The sequence below is a fragment of the Vicugna pacos genome, chromosome 3 (genome assembly GCF_048564905.1).
Source record: "Vicugna pacos chromosome 3, VicPac4, whole genome shotgun sequence".
NCBI lineage: Eukaryota > Metazoa > Chordata > Mammalia > Artiodactyla > Camelidae > Vicugna > Vicugna pacos.
Window position 1 is genome coordinate 47,787,210 of NC_132989.1, and position 19,297 is coordinate 47,806,506.

Genomic DNA, 19,297 nt, shown 5'->3' on the forward strand with positions numbered 1-19,297 from the left:
CTGCCTGAAGTGGGAAGTGAAATTTTAAGGCTTTTGTAATGCATTGCCAAATCTATCTTTTTAAAAGATCGGCATGGAGTTGGCATTCTTTTTAATGTTCAGATGAAAAAAATTATCCTTTCCACAAATAGATTCAAGAATTATACTATTTATTTTACAGATCTGAAGTTTAAATTACTTTCTCAAGGTTGCCCGTCTGGAATAGCAGCCCTGGGTCTTAAATTCAGGTCTTCTCATGTAAACACAGTGCTCCTCTTCAGCATGCAAATGCTCTTAAGGTAAGGGGGTGGGGGAGGGAACAAGAAAATAAATGAGAGGAAGGTAGGGGTCTTAGACCCCACTGGCATAAATACTTCCATATTTCTCATGTAGTAGCTTCCCTAAAGCTTCTCCAAATAACAAGTGGAATAATTTCTACTATTCAACTTTGGGGTTACCACAGGCTCTCAAAAATTTTTAAGGGGTATTTCTTTAAAACTATTCAGACAGGCTTTTCCTACGTATTTCAAGTGAGAAAACTGTAGCTATTTCCCAACTGAAATGAAAGAATTACTACTTAAAGTAGGTTTTATCTTTAAATTTTCCTACAATACCAGGTGATATTTTAATACAAGGACAGATTAACATGTGACTAGTATTATATACTTTGTGCAGAGATGGAGAAGTTGAGGGAGAAGTGAAATGATTTGGTCAAGGTTACAGAGGTATGGTGGACAGTAAAATTACTCTTCTTGAACACTTTGTTATTTGCCTTGATATTTTTAAGTGAAATCAACAGCTTCACATCAGCTACTGATCAGGTACCAGATGGCAAAAACTTTCAGTCACTACCACCTAGGGCTATATTCAAACCAATGAAAGGCCTGTATCTCATTATCGGTCCCCTGAGCTCTCTATTCTCCCACATGGTACTGTCCTTTTCAAGTAGAAAAGTGACATTATTTGAAAAATTGCCCTTGTTTCAGATAACCAAAAAATTCTGATAATTTAAACAGGTTTGTCCTTTCAGTTTTTTGAGTTTGCATGACATTATTAAAATTGCATTGAATACCACTGCAGTAGAAATTTATAAAATCAAACCAAATGAAACTAAACTATATCATAACACCTCACAATCTTGCTTCATGTCAAAAATTATAGGTAAATGAATAAAGTTGGCAGGTTTAACAAATAAAAATCCAGAACACCTAATAAATTTGAATTTCAAATAAACGAATATTTTTTAGTACACATATGGCCGAAATATTAAATGAAATATACTAAAAAGCTGTTCTTTGTTAATTTGAAATTCACTTAACTGTAAGTCCTATAGCTGTTCTTTGTTCATCTGTAATTAACTTAACTATAAGTCCTATATTTTATCTAACAGCCCTCCCAATAAAAAACGGATAGCTCAAATTACTTGTATATCTGAAACCAAAAAGATACGTAAGTTGCTCAAAAAACAATGTGATGATGTCTACTACAGCCACTTTATGCTCTGTGGGAGACAATCATGTCTTGAAATGATGATTATAATACTGAAAATCTACGAAGAATAAAAGGGGAAAAAGTGACTACTGTTTTGGCTTGAAAATGGAGTCATATTTTGCCAGCATGAAAAAGAATGCAGCAAAATAAAATGTAGATCTTTTTTAGTCTCTCTTATAGAAATAGAGCCCAAGAAATTGTTCAGCAATTGTTTTCCATTTTTGCAAATAAGAAAAACATACGACTCCCAGTTGGAAAGCTACTGGGCAAGTTTCAGGTTCAGCAACATTGTTTCACCGAATAACGAACTCAGAATTGTTGCATCTATGGCTCCATTATTCTGTCTGTCAGGTGAGTACGTGAAGGTAGAACTGCAGCTCTGGTCATGAGTGTGATTCAGTGGAGTCCATAATTAAAAGCTAGTGCACAGGTTAAAAGGAAAACATGGAAACATTTGCCTAGGTACAGATTTCACATTTAATTTTTTCTTTAATATTGTTTCAAGAGCAATGAAAGAAATGTGACATCTAATATTTTACCTTTCTCATATGTATGCATGTAAACTCAATCACACAGCCATGGTAATGGGGACATTAATAGTAAATATAAAGAGTACATTGGAATCCATTTTGGGTGTATGTTCTTGATCCATTGAGATTTATATATCCAACATCCTTTAACATTGATGAATATAAATCTCGGACACTGAGGAAAGAGCATAAATCCTCGTAATTCAAGATATAAGTATCCCTACCTCTCAGAGTTAGCCTTAGACAACCAACAAAAGCGATGAGATGGAAAGTTTAAGGAGGTGACATTATGCTCTTAACCCAAGATAATGTGATACAGATAGCAAAAGGTTTTTAAATTGTAAGCTATGCATTCTGATAATAATTGTAAAGTGAGTATTGACCTTGTGCATTACGTATAACCACAGTTGGTATTTTAACACAGCTGTTTTTTGAAAAGTGAAGCTATTTTATTGTACGTGCTGCCTTTTTTTTTTTTGAAATGTTAAGAGGAATAAATCCATCTTGAGTATGCTTCCAGCTATCTTCTGAAAATTTAGGACATTTGAACACCTTCTGTGAATACTTTTTCCCCCCCAGATAACATCTATATATATATATACTTGGTGATATGAAAAGTCCTCATAAAACAAAAATACCATAGAGAGGAAAGGGGTATTTTCAGTACACTCCATGATAAAAGTTTAATTTTATGGACCTCTGTCTATATTTTTTGATTTCTGAGTTCATGATTAAAGCAAGTTGGTAGTGTGCCTTGAAAAAATTATAACTATGTCTGTAAATTCATGCTAATCTTAAATATTCCTATTGAAAAGAGGTTATTTTGTTCCCAGAAAACTGTATTTTTTTGAAATACAGTTATCTTTTGGGTGGTTGGGATGGCAGGTGCCAGGAGTCCTTGCTTTGTGTTAGAGCTGAAGATGAACCAAAGCTGAATCCTCAGTGACATGTGGGAGAGACCAAGAAGACCCAGAGTGGCAGGAGTTTCATGCACACTTCAAAATAATGAAAAACAGCTATTGGGAAAATGTCATGTACTCACAGCTCACTCTACATGCTGCTTCTAATCTTATTTGTACAAGTACAGGCAAAAATCTACTAACAACAGAGATCTTCTCTTTCCCTTTGTTACAATTTAGTATTGATCGCTGTGCTGAAGGTTGACATGAATCCCAGAATGGGTTTAATTACAAGTATACACAAAAAAGTAATTGGTAGAAGAAGTAAGGGGTTAGTTAGCAGTTTTTTTTTTTTTTTAATGGAGCCACAATATTTAACTTGAGCAGCAGTGGTAATCAATGAAGCAGAAATTAAAAAAAAAAAATGTACATATGAGGGTCCCCAGACCAATTTAAAATTCACTTCTCCTTTTCTCTTTTAGCCAATTCCCATAAAATCATATCAATGCCATCTCTAATATCTTGGTACACAAGTCACCAATGACTCAATAAATGTCAAACTGGAAAATTAAAGTAGGATGAGACATGGAAGAAAGGGAGAGGGCAGAATGAGGAGGCTGCCTCCCAAAACATCTCTGAGTGTGATGTGGTATGAAACATATAGCTTTGGATGTCAAAATTTTTGTATTTTTGGCAGCTTCCAAAAAGGACTGAAAATTTAGGTTGGTGATACCTTCTCTACTGATGGTTTTTATGTTGTAAATAGAAAAATCTCAGAAACAAGAATCTGAAACTTCATTTTACAGTATGTTTCCTTTTCAGCTGATAATGTTTACACTACCTCACTTTGTTCTGAGGATGCAAATTGGTTTCTAGGGTCATGCTGTTATTAATATGATTTTTTTTATAATAGGATTTAACACAGGAGTATGTTGAGAAAACCGGCAAAATGAAAATGATAATTCTTGGTGTGAAAACCTTACAGTGAAATAGAACACAATGGTGTTCTTTCCTTACTTCAAAATGCCTTAGCTATGTTGGACTTATTGATGGTACAATATAACAGGAGTGGGGCTTGTCAGGGCACTGCTGTTCCTGGGGTGTGAATGGTTCATTAGAAACTTTGCTAGGTAGCCAAGAAATATTTGATTGAAACTATTTAGTTTTGGTCTATTCTAAGCTCAAGGTTTGCTTCCATTATTACAGAATTATTTTCTCTAATAAATCAATACAGTGTATTAGCTATAAAGTTAATAATAAACTTCTATCTGTTGATTACTAAGTTTCCTCCCTCCTGCCAAATTGTCTGTCACTTCATGTGAAAAGCCTTTTTCTACCAGTTTAACCAGTCTAAGATAATCTAATTTGGAGTAAATAGAAATGATTAGAATCTCCAATTTGTATAACTAATATAATTTCTGTAATTCTGTAAGATTAAGATTGATCTTTAAATTAACCATTAACTATCAACACTGATTACTATACAGGAAGCATAATAGATAGTTACCAAATATTAGTGATTGTCAGTTGATAAAAATGCCAGTGAACTGCTTTGACATTTTACCTGTGTTGACATAATTATATAGAAAACAGTAAATAATAAAAGTTTCTAGATGATATCTGCTTTCATACACATTTTATATCATATATAATATATTTTATATTTTTCTTTTAAAATTTCTGTAAATAAATGTAAAGAAATATAAACAATGATAAAATGATACTTTTTGGTAAAAACTAAAAATAATTACTTTAAAATCCAAAATTCACCATTTTTGTTGATACACATAAGCATGATTGGCAGATTTCGATTAAAAGAACTATAATAGCAGAAGTGTTGCATTTAAACCCGCGCTGACGATAGAAGGAACTGAATCACATCTACCTGTGTGACTCCGATCAGTGAGATGGAAGGCTTTTTGTCTGAGGACTAAATGCCATAATGCAGCACAATTAAGGCACAGAGCCAGAATCTGATTAAAAACGGAGAAGACTTTTAACAAGACGTTTCCCCTAAAGCAGACTGGCATTCACACAACAGAAGAAAATATAAGAAAAGTTTGTCTCTTTACATTTAGGAAACGTACATTACAAAGTAGCAATTTTACTGCATGTCTGCATTACAATAGCTGTGAATGTAGAGTGCATGTTTAGCCTGAAGAATTTTTTGTAGTGTGAGTCCTTTTTTTTTTACATATGAAAACTGAAATAAATTATTCAAAATTCAGACCTGTAAAAGTGAAAGTGGACAAAATATTCTTAGCTGGTGGTGTAATAGTTAAAATTTTTTTTAAAGCATAGCACAAGATATTAGGGTTATATCAAATGGCAACAACTTCCTGAATTGATTGGAACAATGAAATTTTGAAACATAACTAAAGAACAAATAATCTGATTCTCACAGCACTGGTGTATTTACAACTCAACAGGGCTTGCATTGATCAAAGATGACCTGCAACATTAGCTATCAGGAATATTTCTTTATAACTATCTCAGGCAATTATTTTGAAGCTAAAAAAAATGAAGCAAGGCTTGTGGCTTGTTTTTCATAAGACAAGTAGAATAGTCAAGATCATTTTATATAAACTAAATGATACAGAAATCTGACATATAAATCTTACATAAAATGCCTACATTAATAACAACAAAAAATAAGAAGTCAAAAAAAACCCTAACCACATAAACTTGAGAAAACAAAACAAACATGCAAAAAAACAAACAAACAAAAAAATGTTAAGTCATTTAAAAGAGCATTTCCTCCTAGGATATTTGAAAAGAATTATTTCTTACAATCTTCATGGAAATGAAAAATTTAGGTGGTATTACTGTAAGCCTAATGAGTTAAGGTTTAAACTGTGAACAATCCCAAATAGTTTAAAGATAGGCAAGGCATTTATAGAAATTGGGATTGTTGCATTATATTAAGAGGATATTTTGCAATAATTCAGAATTTACATTCTTTCTAAGGTGTAAAGACTGAACATTTAAGGTAAATTTTTTTTGTGTATGAATATCTATGGACATTTTATTAGAGAGAAGGGTCCCCATGTTTCATAGAAATGTCATCAAAATTTTTGAAAAAGAAGAATTAGAATAATTCATGTTCAATAAATGATTAGAATGATTGTAGACTTTATGTCAAAAATTCTCCATGTAAGTTTAACACACTTTTACATTTTGATTGCACTACTTTTAGTTTTAGTTAGAGTGTTATCTTAAACAAATAGTGACTGAGAAATTTAGATAAACAATGACAAATCATACTGGAATGGATATAAATGCAATCTAACCAAGATCCCTAATTTTGTATCCAAGGAAACTGAGGTCAAGACATGTTGAAGATCAAGTGTAAGTTATTTACTGGCAAAGCTGGGTGAAATTTTGATTCTTTCACTTTTCAAGCCATTACCCTTGACCACACTGCCCAGATCATGTTGTTCTTGTGAGAGTAGAAAGTGTATATATCAAATTAAGTTTTAAACATAATAATTTGCTGCTTAAAGGGACCCCGCAAGGGACACTTCTAAAACAAAGAATATGTATGTAATTTGCAACTGTTTTTCTAAAATGGTAGAAAATACTCAGAAGCAGCCTCCAGAAGACATGGTTTCTAGCAATAACCAGGAGCAGACTTAGGACATTTCCTGTTAATTACTCTCTCTCTCTCAGTATTTTCTTTTGTACAAATGTTACCCAAAAGGGAAACAAACAAACAACCCTAATTCTTGTCTTACCCAAAAGATGAGATTTACAGATGGAGACAGAAGGCACTGTGTAGCAAAAAGATTTTACAATATTTATTTAGGAAAAAAAGAGTATGCCTCCAAGAGCGGGAGGCGGGCTGACTCAGGGGCAGTCAGGGTTTCTTTGTCTCCCCTTTCTCCTATACCCTTGCTTAGAGGTGGTCTTTTGATTGATTGATGACTTTTGTCCCTGAAATGTTTAGTCATGTTTAATTCGCATGTCCTTACCCATGGTATACACAGAAAAACCAAAAGGGGGAGCCTAAATCGCAATGTTAATTATAACACAATGAACACTGGGTTGTGTCTGGTTAAGTTCTTTCTGCTATTATGCAGTTGTGGCTGTTGGGTCTTAACCAGTTTTTTTCTTTTTTCTTTTTGGCTGACACTCATTTAGAAGAAGTAAAATCCCTTATGCTGGAGACGGGTATAACACCATCTTCTGGACCATCCTCCCTCTCCTCCACCTGTCTGCCCAGTCTCCTCACTTATCTAATGGCCTCACACTAATAAAGAAGTTGAATTACATGATTTTTTTTCAGATACTTTGTCCTTCTAACAGTTCAGCTAAAGTGATACTAGGAATTACACCAAACTCTAACAATAGTTTGGGTCATAGACTGGTGGGATTAATTTGATCTACAAGTACTTCTGCTATTCTACCTGAAGAAAAGGAAAGAATGTTTATAAAACTGGAACCCTTAATGGGACCATTAAAATGGCTCTATCCATTATTTTTTGCAAGGCCCACATTTCAAAGGGTTTCTAAGATGGACTTCTCAAACTCCTGATATAGAATCACACTTTAGCCCTACAGTAGAATATAGCTCTATTTTTGCAGTAGTTAAATGTGATAAATATTTACAGATAGAAAAGCAAGTATAACACACACACACAACATACATGCCTATACACATACATACGTGTTTTTAGTTTCAGTAATAGGTGAAATGATTAATTCTTTTAGTGTACACACAAATCTTTTAGCATACTTTATAATTAATCTGAATAATTCATGCTGAGTTTTTAATGCGTTAGAGAAGGAGTAAGCTGAGTTCACACCTTCCTTTCTTATCAGGTTTAATAAAGACTAAAAGAGGGCCCTTTGTGGGAAGGAAATGAGCTGTCTTGGATTTACCTCATGCAATGAAGTACAATGATTTATTTATTTTCTCTCAGTATGTATAGTGTTTTTTGGGATGCTTAAAATTTGGCGAATGTTGTACTGTCACTTTCTCTTTCACACATGTCTACCACTTTTCTTCCATTTTTATAGTTAGGAATGCACTTTGAAGAGAATGCTGTAAAAGTTGTTCCTCTTGTGTTCACTTGACAAGCCTCAACCCTGGGAGGCCAGAACAGTTATTTAAAACTAGCAGAAAATAATGGAAGGATAATAAGTTAACTAGCTAAAAGTAAGGTTGCTGTGTGAGATATAATAATCACCACTGACTGGAAACCTCAAACACAGAGAAAACCCTAGCTATATGGATCTTCCACTGAGTACTCTGAGGATATTCTACTGTTGGAATAAGTAAAGACTTAATGATGTCTACAGATAAGGCAGGATTTCTGATGGCCTTCACATAGAACCTGATTCTTTTGAATGAAGCAGTTATTATAACTTTTAGTAGAAATAAAAAACACTTCAATTAAAAGTTTATTAAAATTATTTTAAAAAGGTATAAAGGTGGTAAGTGCACAGTTGGAAAGTGGTGATACTATTTCAGTTGTTTAAGATTTGATAATAAAGAATGTATAGTTTACAGAGCCTTTTGATGGCTGAAAGGGCAGATATAAAACTATAATAGCTCTTCTTGTTTTCAAAGTATATCCTCCTAAGTGCATCACTTATGTGTGATTATGGAGTATATGAAACGAATGTGCCTTAAATGTAAGGGAGGTTTTTATCCAAAAATAACTTTCAGAGTCAAACTAACTCAATACATAAGGCGGAAAACATCCTGTTTTGAAACATGACAGAAAAATAACTACATTGTGATAGTGGTAATTTAGCTAATATTTTTGTCTTTAAAAGGCTTTTCATCTATTTTTTATCCACTAAGAAAATGGTACTCATTTGGACTGGCTGGAGAGAGACAGTTATTGGTGAATGCATCTGAAATTATTGATTATGCTTAGGCACAGTGAAAATTGTTAAAAGAAGTATGAATCAAGGAAACTGACCTGAACTCTCTCCGCGGGTGGTTTTGAACTTTTCTTCCTTAGCCAATCCCTCCCATTGCAGAACCTTGACAATCACAGGTATGCACCAAACTCAAGAATGTTGCTGAAAAGACATTTATAATAATGTGTGATAATGAGGCGAGGAAAGCGTAACTTGAGGCATGTTTATCAATCCAATAACAGGCATTTGCATTGATGTGGGAGAAAGGACTGGAACTTGAGGTTAGTGCCAAATCACGCAAGGCTGTATGCATGCATGCTGAAGAGGCTGGTTTAACGCTTTAGCTGTCAGTGGGAGCAACAACAATGGAACTCTTTGAAGCTCCTCCTCTACACTTCTGCTTCCATTTCAGATTTTTTTCCATTCCCATCTTCAATGTATTGTGCGATTACTTTTAGGCTTTAATTCTCTTTGCTCTTTGTCCCTTCCCCTTCTGTGTTTTTCATGTGTTTTAAACCCAGTTCACATTTGTCAATTACTGGCCATAGCTCTGGGATGCCTGATTTAGTAAATTTAGCAAATCGGCTCTAAATCTCTCTATTGGCATTTATTAACTTGATAAAATTGCCAATCCTGACACTATATATGAAATGCAAGTCCATGGTTCTGAGCAGGAACTTTCCTCTTCGGTGATCAAATTATTTGAGACAGCCATCCCATGCATCTGCAAAAAATGTTTAGGAAGCCTTAAGAGTGAGAAGACAGTCTAATGATTACTGGGGAAAAGCAAGGCTATTTCATTTATAAAGGAGCTTAAGTAGAAAGATTTGTGGAGCTAAAATCAGGCAAGGTAATAAAGCATGCTTTAAACATGTCAAGTATTATATAAACTCTAAACACACTTTCTAATACTAAGAAATGCAGATGCCATTAAAGGTTTGTCAAATAGCCATTGCTAGGTTTAGAGAAGACTAGCTTGGGACTCTCATCTTACAAAGGTCTGTGGGGATTTTGTCAAATATTTTTAAAGGAACAAATATTTTATCCTGCACTTGAATTTGCCTGCTGGCTAATTCAGGCTCAATGAACATTTTTTCATGTTTAATTTTGAAGTGTGTGAAATTCTGCAAAGTAGCTGGATAAAATTCCACATTGTCTGGTAGGTAACGAGTCTGGACTGGATCAAATCTTGTCAGGTTCAGATTAGAGTTGACCCTCTCTTCAGGGTCACATTTTCCAATCCTCACACCACTTTACAAGCTTCAGTGTGCATGAAATTATAAAACATGGAGCATGAGAAAATATCTCCCAGGTTGTTTTTGTGGCTAGAGAGCCCAGAGAAATAAAGTGATTTTCAGCCCTTTGAGTTTTATTACTTTCTGAAGAAAGAAAATTTGGTTAGGGTCAGTTTCCAAGTTTAATAGTTCATCAGCCCATAATTGCACTCATTATTACTGAGGCCAGCTTTATATTGGAGTTTGATTAATAACGATACACACTTCAGTAATGCTTTCCATTAAGTGGCACTAATTACACTGTGACTGCTGTTCAACAACCAAGCAAGTGTAACTACAATGTCATTTTTATGAAGCCAGATTTGCTCAGAAGGGTACTTTGATAATGCTAATGTGGGAGTGAAGTAACTGTGGTGCCATAGTTACTATTATTTTCAATCTTACTGACATTAAACCAAGGCATTCTGAGGTTCTTATTGATAGGAGAAGCTTTTGCTATGGACTCAGTGAAAGTCTTTGGAATGTAATAAATAAACTTTACCTGCTTGAAACCACTTTGAGTACTAAGAAGCTGAGTTACTGAGTATAAGAGCATAGTATTTAATTGGAAGACTGGGCTCCAATCTTCAGTCTACCTATTTATTACTCTGATCCTGGGCAAAGTACTTAGCCTCTTTGAAATTACTACATATGTGTAATGATGCCTACTCCTATATTTGTGGCATTAGGATTAAATGAGATATTGTCTGTGCAGATGCCTAATTTAGTGCCTGGTGTATAGTAAAGCCTTTCTAATCTTCCGTAATGACGTGCCCTCCACATTCTTTCCATCTTTCAACGGTAGGTAATGGACCCTTGCCATCTCAGTAAGCTTTCTACTTGAATTCTGATTGAATAAATATAAATGCTTTACAAACTTCCAGTTATGAAAATATGTATCTATGTAGGGAGGAAAAGTGTTAAACTCTAATAGGAAAGAATGCAAATTAAACAACATTGTATTAAGAAACTGAGGAAACAATAGGAAGGAGGGAGGGTCTAAATTTAATTCACAAGGTGAAATATCATGTAGAAGAAGAGTATCTATATTTAGTAAGGCTGGGGCAAAAATTTCAGCTAGGTCTCAGGGAGAAACAAATATTAGAAATACTGAAGCAACTTGGAATGGAAAAAGTGCACAGGAGATTGAACATCTATTACTTAACAGTGGTTGGGCTTTTTGTACTACTTCTGGTTCTTCTGCTAATCACTGGATTTTTTTTTTCCTAAAGATGTTGCTGAAACAAAAGAATTAGGACCTGTATAAATGACTGGACTTCCCAGAGTGGGAGATAGGATTTTTTTTTTTCTCCAGAGGAACCACAGGGAATGGGCAGTATTCCAGTGTCTACAGCAATATGGTCTGCAGATAATGTATTTAATAGTGAGTGGTGACAGGCCAACTGAATTAGAATTCTTGCAGGGAATCCAAAACATTTGGTGGAGAGAAGGTCAGATGATCAAAGTAAGATCAAAATATCTTTATATTCTGATGTGTCTTCCCATTGTTTTTGTTTTTTTTTCATTTGAACACCTCTACTTTTTATATCTAAAAAATCACCTTATGTGGTCAAAAGGTACGAACTTCCAGTTATACAATAAATAATTACTAGGGTTGTAATATACACTGCTATATGATATATAGGAAAATTGTTAACAGAATAAATCTTAAAAGTTCTCATCACAAGGAAAAAAATTTCTTTTTATTATATCTATATCAGATGATGTATGTTAGCTGAACCTATTGTGATAATTATTTCACAATATATGTAAATCAAACCATTATACTATACATCGTAAAATTATACTGGTATATATTAATTATTTTGGAATAAAGCTAGAAAAAATAAAAAGGAATTTAAAAAACCACCTTATAAAAATTAGCTCAATCATATTTCCTGGGACTTGGTGTGAAGGGGGATGCACAGGAACAGAGAGAGAAATTATTTAGATATAACTGTGTCTCTGTAGCTCTGGGTTATTGGAATATTACACAAATGAAAAAGAGAAAGAAAAGAACAAAGAAAGGAAATCTCAAATGATGTTTCTTTTTTAAACTATGTGCCTTTTCATGTCATTTTCTAATGACATGAGTTATTGCTGGTATCTAAGTATATCATGCAATAATATAGCAACAGTGCTTTATGACACACTCAGTTGAAAGACTAGGATCTACTGAGTTAATGCCAAGAGACAAGGAGATTTGGGTCTCATGAAAAATCTTAAAGGTTGGTGAGCTGACTGACAGGGATGGGCTCTTTCTGAATGCTGGCATCTGTGATTAATAGCTGGCGAGCATCAGTAATTAAGTATTTGGCTCTGATTTTTTGGGTTGTAACAAACTCTCAACTTTTGCTTAAACTTGTTAAAGCGGTTTTCATAGTTCCCTTCAAAGGAGAATTTTGTTAACTTCCATTAATCTAAAAACATAGAACTGTTGAGAAAATTATAGGTTCCCATAACATTCATATTTGATGGGCAAGTCACACCAACAATGGGAGGAACCTCCAATTAAATCAGGAAGCAATACACCCGACACCTGGGAGAGAGAAGACTCAGCATCATCTCCAGCCAAAGATGTACCTGAATCACTGACATTTCACGTGAAGTATTTAAACTTCATTCTGTTTTTAGTTTTCTGTAAATATACTGAAATATGAAATTGTACAGAATTGTGACTATTTAAAAATAATGAGTTTAGTGTCCCCACTTATGTAGGTATATATTAATTCACAAAGTTATATGGGCTAAAGATATTATAAACGTCACCTTTTCAGCTTCTGATACTTTTCAAAAAATTCATTAAAATTAATTGTAAAGAAAATGTAAAAAAATAATAAATGTCTTCATTTGTGTTAACTAATTAGAAATAACTTTATGTAAATCTATTTAAAATATTTAACTCTTCATAAAAATAGAATCTGTAGTTGTTGGGAAAAGTGATGTCTGAAGAGCTTCTATTGAGAGTGAGCTGGCAGCAAACCTAATATGAGATATTGAATGGAACAGAACACAAAGGATACAGGCTTATCAGTTCAGAGTATAGCATAAATTAATTATATGATGGTTACTTTGTCCACTGCTTATGATCAGCCGAACACAAGTTCTTTAAAATTTTAAAAGAAGAATAAATATTTAATTACAGTTTGTAAGGATTCTATGAAAAAAATCTACTTTTTTTGGTATAGAAATACTATATAAAGTCGTTTAACATTGATAACACAACCTTTTCCTTATGCAAACATTAGTCTGTTAAAACATACATCAGATTTTGTTAAACACAGTGTATGAGCTACCATTTTCAGATTCTGGTACATCTGATAGCATGGCACAATAACATATCCTGGTCACTTGTAAACACAAGTTATTAAAATTTTCTAAAAGTAAAAAGTTGTTCATTATTTTCCAACTCTGGAAAAAACAAGAATATAGAACACTGGTTTCATGTCCATAGTAACCACATAGAAAGTAAGCGGCAAGTTTCCTCCACAGTCACAAGACTGAAGCTTCTATATGGGTCATTGTCTGCCTCGACTGGTATGACCTTCTGATGACTGCATCCAGGAACACGTAGAAAGAAGACTTGTTTTTATCAGCTTAGAATCTCAGTGCTTACTAACTTTTCCCAGAGTTATAAATAAATTTTATTTTATATTGCAATTGAAATTACATATTCAGGTTAAATTATCTCTATTGAATAATACCAATGGTATTATTGGTATATAATACCAATATATTAAAATAATAATATACCATTTTATTTGCCTTAAGTTTTCCCATAACTAGTAAACAGGAATCTCTAAAGCCAATCATTTGAAATTTTACTGTAAAATCCATGTGAACCCTAAATGTATTTATTATATGTAATACTGTAAACTTCACTGATTCTCCAGATTGAAGTTAGGACTCCAACATAATTCTGTTCATTTTGACACTCGCTCACTTTCACTTCTTCACCTTTATCAAAACAACTCTGTAGCTCTTGGGGCAGAATTCTACCTTATTGGGAATCTGTAATAAAGCTTTTCTTTAATTCTCAATATGTTCCCATGGGTGTAGCACCTTTGATTTCAAATGTCTAAAAGACAATCTAAACATTTAAAAATCTATGATCTAAAAAAAAGAGCTGAAAAATTCTTTCAGATCCTTACCTGGTTTGTAATTGGTAATCTACTTTTTCAACTGTTCTTCCCACATACACATCATCGTCTCTTCATTTTGTGATATATTTGTTTATTTGTAAAAATAATGTAGACTTAATATTTTACTCTCCAATACAATACAAACCCAACACACACACACACACATCATACTTTTTAACACATATTGTACTTTGGCAATTATTTATTACACATTCATGAACAGTATTTATGCCATCAATTTTTATTTAGGCAAGAATCAATAATTATCTGTATTTACAAATATCATTGAAAACTACCATAGATTATCAGAATCAATCCAAGCCTGCATCTGAATTATCAGAGTTGTTTGAAATGTGAAGGTAGGAGAATAACTAAGGTCTGACAAAGAAACAGATTTTCCATTCACGCACATGCATGTATGCACATACACAAACACACACATTCACATACACATCTTTGAACATATCTAGCTGAATACCTCTGTATCTATATATTTGGGGAGTATTTCTTCAATTAAAAATTCCTTAAACAAAGTGCTTTATTTTCCTCTAGTCTATGCTCCCAAGATAACCAGGATGAGGTCTATAGGAAAATATGAATGGCTCACATCTTATTTCTTTTTTAAATACTCACGTTTTCATTTACTAATGAAAATAGCAGTTACCTGCCTCTGTATATGTGTGTGTGTGTGTGTGTGTGTGCATGCACGTGGAGAACATAGACAGCAAAACACAAGTTTTATTTTCTCCTTAGTTTTCTTACTGACAGGCAGATTTATATCTATTTTAAAAGAGAAAAATTTGCACTACTGTGAAGATGTTCACATATATGGAAAGAAATCCTTGTTTTTACTTACATTGTAATTCTAATATGAAAATTGAAAATCCAAATAAAAACAGCAGGATAGTGCACTCTCTTCTCTCTCTCTCTCTCTGTATGCATATACATGTAAAAGCTATATCTATACAAATAGGAATGTCCAAACTGTAATGGGTAAGTCTTATACTTAGTGCCCAACAGGTTCTTCAGTCCATATTTTAGTCTATGTACTAAGGATTTCTCATACATAATCTTTTAGATTCTCCTAGCCTCTTTGGTCTTTTGTGTTTGTTGCTGCTGAGACAATCCAGCTCTGTCTGGGCTTCAACCGACTTCACAACGGCACACCCCAAGACTGCTTTTCCACATGTCTGTGCTGCATGCCTTAAGCCTTATGCCTGTAACTTCCTGATTCATACTAAAGCATGAGACACCTCAGGGCCCGTCAGTGTCCACAGATGCACAAGCTAGATATATGTCAGTTGAAACCCTGTGGGTTGAACCAACGGGAAGCAGGAGGTCTGTGGAGTGACCTATGGGATACAGGAGGTGATTAATACATTTTCTCCCTCTTTCTGAGTATAGATCATACTGAAAAGGAATTGTTTATATGGCCGTTCGGAAAAGGATCTCAGTGAAATCAGTTAAGATGTCGCACTTGATACAATACAGCGGCCAGCTAAACATACATCCTTTTACTGGTACTTTCTCTTTCTGCCTCATTTCTCATTTCCCTTACTCCCTCTCCCTGGGATTAAACTCTAGTTAAAGTTCAAGCCTTCAGGCTCTGCTTTTTGAGAACTCAGATTAAAACTGGTATCAGGAATGGCCCTCAAAGACAAAACTCATAGGTCTACTGGCTATTAGGATTTCTTCACTGATGGCAATCAGGATGATGATATGGTATAGTAATTTGCAATTACTAAGGATTTAACTTGCAGTTAAATAGAATCGAGTTCAGATAGAAGGTAAGGTGCTGCATTTTAAAATTACCCTTTAATGGTATGGGGCAAAAATAATTATAAGAATTACGCAGTGGCTTTTGTCAACAGCGTAGGAATCTGTGACAGGAGAAAATAATAAGCTAAAGAAAACCAAATGCCTACTGAAGCCCAAGAAGCTCTACTGCAGCTTTTAAGAAACTCTCTTATTCTGTAAACAAACACAGACTGCCCAAATATACATCCTAAACTGGTCTCCACGTCAAAAAATCAGGGCTTTCCCAGAAAAAGAAAGGAACTCCAAGACTTATCACAAGGCCATTTGATTGGGCAAGACTGAGATTCCTGAATACTCAGATTCCCTGAAACCTCTGGGCTGGCAGAAGCAACTCCTTTCCTCTTGCTTCTTTGCAGAAGCAGAGTCCTTTCCCACAGAATCCACACAACAGCCTTACCTGAGGCAGGTGTCTTGCAAGATAATGCTTGTTTCCCTCAGGATATGCACCCCCTCCCCCAGTTCTTATTGTATTCAGGCCAGTAACCAGGCCTCTCAGCACAGACAGGCCGAGAAGCACAGCCATTGCTGTGTCAAAACTGTTCTCTTAAGGAAGTTTAGCATCTGCCCAATATATACCAGGGACTGGGGGAAAATGTATCAGATGGAAATGAGAATGTTTACCAGGAGAATAGAGAACATAAAGCTGATGGTGGAGAATTTATTGACACTAAGGCTTTAACCTATCACTTGGGATTCAGCAGTCTGACAAGGGCCCGGGATCTAGTCACAATAACCTGATTTTATCCTTCAAATCTAAGGCATGACTATACCCTACAAAGCAGGATGTTTTGCTTTCAAAATCTAAAGCAGCTCACCAATCACTGTGTTCCTCTCTGAGTAGGAGAAGGTACAAAGTAGAACAATTGTTTTTTGCTTTAGCGGGGATATTCCTGCCTGCCATCAGACACTGGACCCCAAAATCTTCATGTGGCAGATCCCTGGGCCTTTTGGGAGTTTATTTTCCTCTCACGGATACATTTATTTTATTAGGGTATCTAGAGTATTTTCTGCTTATTTCTTGCCAAATCTAATTTGTTTGATGTCATAAATACAGTGGACTAGCTGACATTCTGTAAAATGTGAAGATGATCTTGTCCCCGTGACTGTATTTCTATTAAAAAAAAAAAAACAGGAAAGATAAAATAGCTGTGGGGTGATACACAGAATCTGAACTCCTATGACGGCTATGTGGATGCAAATTGCTTTTTGCTTCCCCCTTGTTTGTGTTAAAGAAGAAGCATTTGCCGCCAGATCAATAGCCACACACTAAGAGACAGAGGCTGTGGATCTGCTCCAGTAAGAACACATTTAGCATGGCAGCTGTGACTGGGGGTACTGTTTGGTGACGTTTACATTAGTTTACTGTCATTTGCCACATTTCATCTGTTTTTTCCAAGAGCCAGAGAAGTGAATTGAAAGGGATGGTGGGAAATATCCCTGAATCCAATAATGGTTTCATAGTGGCGCTGATCTTTGCAACACTATTCCTCCTGAGATGTTCTGTTGCTTCCAATTTACTATTTTTGCCAAGGCAAAGTGGTGCAGTAGGCACTGTCAGAATCTCTCACATGGCCTTTCCTCCATAATGATGCTTACCCCACTAATCAGAGAGGCAATGTGAGAGTTCTGCAAGCTACAATATGTATTTACCCTGATTTTATACTTAGGTGACCAGGTAAATAGCCCTGGGGTAGAACAAATATAAATAATCACAGATAGGCACCATTACGAATATCCCCTGTGTGGAACCACTATAAGTAGACATAGATCCAAATTACATTTATGAACTCATCTCCATAAACCTACCACCTAATTAGAAGAACTTGATGAAATTTTAGGTACCCTAGTATTGGTGTCATCTTAGACCATGGATCTCACTGTCCTTAAAGTTCTGGCTATACTCACCTACTCTATGCATATAGCTACTGTGAAAATAACCAAAGGAGGGTGGGGGAGAATTGGTGAAAGTTTTACTACTTATAGGATAGCTGTCCTTGAGTAGGGAACCAGGATTGTACCCAGTGCATCTGTGGAATGCATGCCCTTAGAAGAAGCACCTTCATTGAATCCATAGTAACTAAGTGAAACGCACGAGAAATGGATACAGATCAGTTGTGATGCCGAATTTAATGTGTCAGCTTGACTGGGCCACAGGGTGCCCAGACACATTTAGTCAAATATTATCCTGGGTATGTCTGTAGCAGCATTTCTGGGTGGAATTAACATATAACTTGGTAAACTGAGTAAAGCAGACTGCTCTTCCTAATGTGAGTGGGCTCCATCCAGTTAGTTGAAGGCCTGACTGGAATAAAAAGCCCAACACACCCTTGACTAAGAGGGCATTTTCTCTTGTCTAATTGCCTTGATGTGGAACATTGTTTTTTTTTCCTGCCTTTGGACTCAAATGGAAACATCAGCTGAAGCATCATCATCCTCTGAGTTGCTCAAGCCAAATATTGAATATCAGTATCCTTGGTTCCTCTTTTCCTTATTCTCATATCTTCTTCATCAGCAAGCCTGGTTGATTCTATCTCCTGATATTCTATCAGGATCGATCTCTGTCTCTCTCCTGAATCCATCTACTTCTATTTTTCGTATCTTTTGAGTTAAAGCTACCTTCATCTCCAGCCTGACTTTTCACAGCAGACTGCTACCTAGTTGCCCCTACTTCTATTCTTATACAATCTATTCTCCATTCAGCAGTAAAATGTGTTTTATAAAATATATAAATTATTTCATCTCATTCTTCTGCATAAAATTCACAGTGCTTTCCCATCACATGCGAAGTACTTTTCAAATGCCTTGCCCTGGTTTTCCAAGCTCTTCATGGTTGCTTAGCACATGCCCTGTTCCAATTTCCCTCCACCATGGCACGCGCTCACTACTCTTCAGCCACACTGCATTTCTATCTGTTCCCTGACCATGGCGAAATGACTCTTGCCTTAGGGCCCTCTACTTGTTTCTTGCATGACTTCTAATCAGGCAGATTATCAGCTTAAATGTCTCCACCTTAACGCAGGTTTTCTTGACCACTCAATATAAAATAGCTATCCAGGCACCTGCTATCAATCTTTACTGAATCTTTACTGAGAAAGTATCAAAATGCTAATTAAGGGTTGGCTGGAGAAGGATGTGGTCAGCGGTGTGACAGATAAATGCTAGGGCAGGACTGTTTAGTGGAACACAGATTAAAGTCAAGTCAACAGCAGTTAGTTTATTGAAAAAAGTAGGGTTTTATTGTGTGTGTGTCCAGAGACCTTTAGGCAACAACTAAGGTAAAAAAGGGGAGACAC

The 19,297-nt window shown here is 35.2% G+C and overlaps 1 long non-coding RNA gene across 4 annotated transcripts in view; it reads right to left on the reverse strand.

Annotated features, from left to right (window-relative positions):
• LOC116278188 (uncharacterized) overlaps window positions 1–19,297 on the reverse strand; it is a 372,724-nt gene that overhangs the window by 35,586 nt on the left and 317,841 nt on the right. For all 4 annotated transcript variants that reach the window (XR_012071260.1, XR_012071262.1, XR_012071259.1 and 1 more), the window contains one exon: window positions 8,830–8,932. This is a non-coding gene — a long non-coding RNA (uncharacterized lncRNA). The remainder of the gene's footprint in view (window positions 1–8,829; window positions 8,933–19,297) is intronic.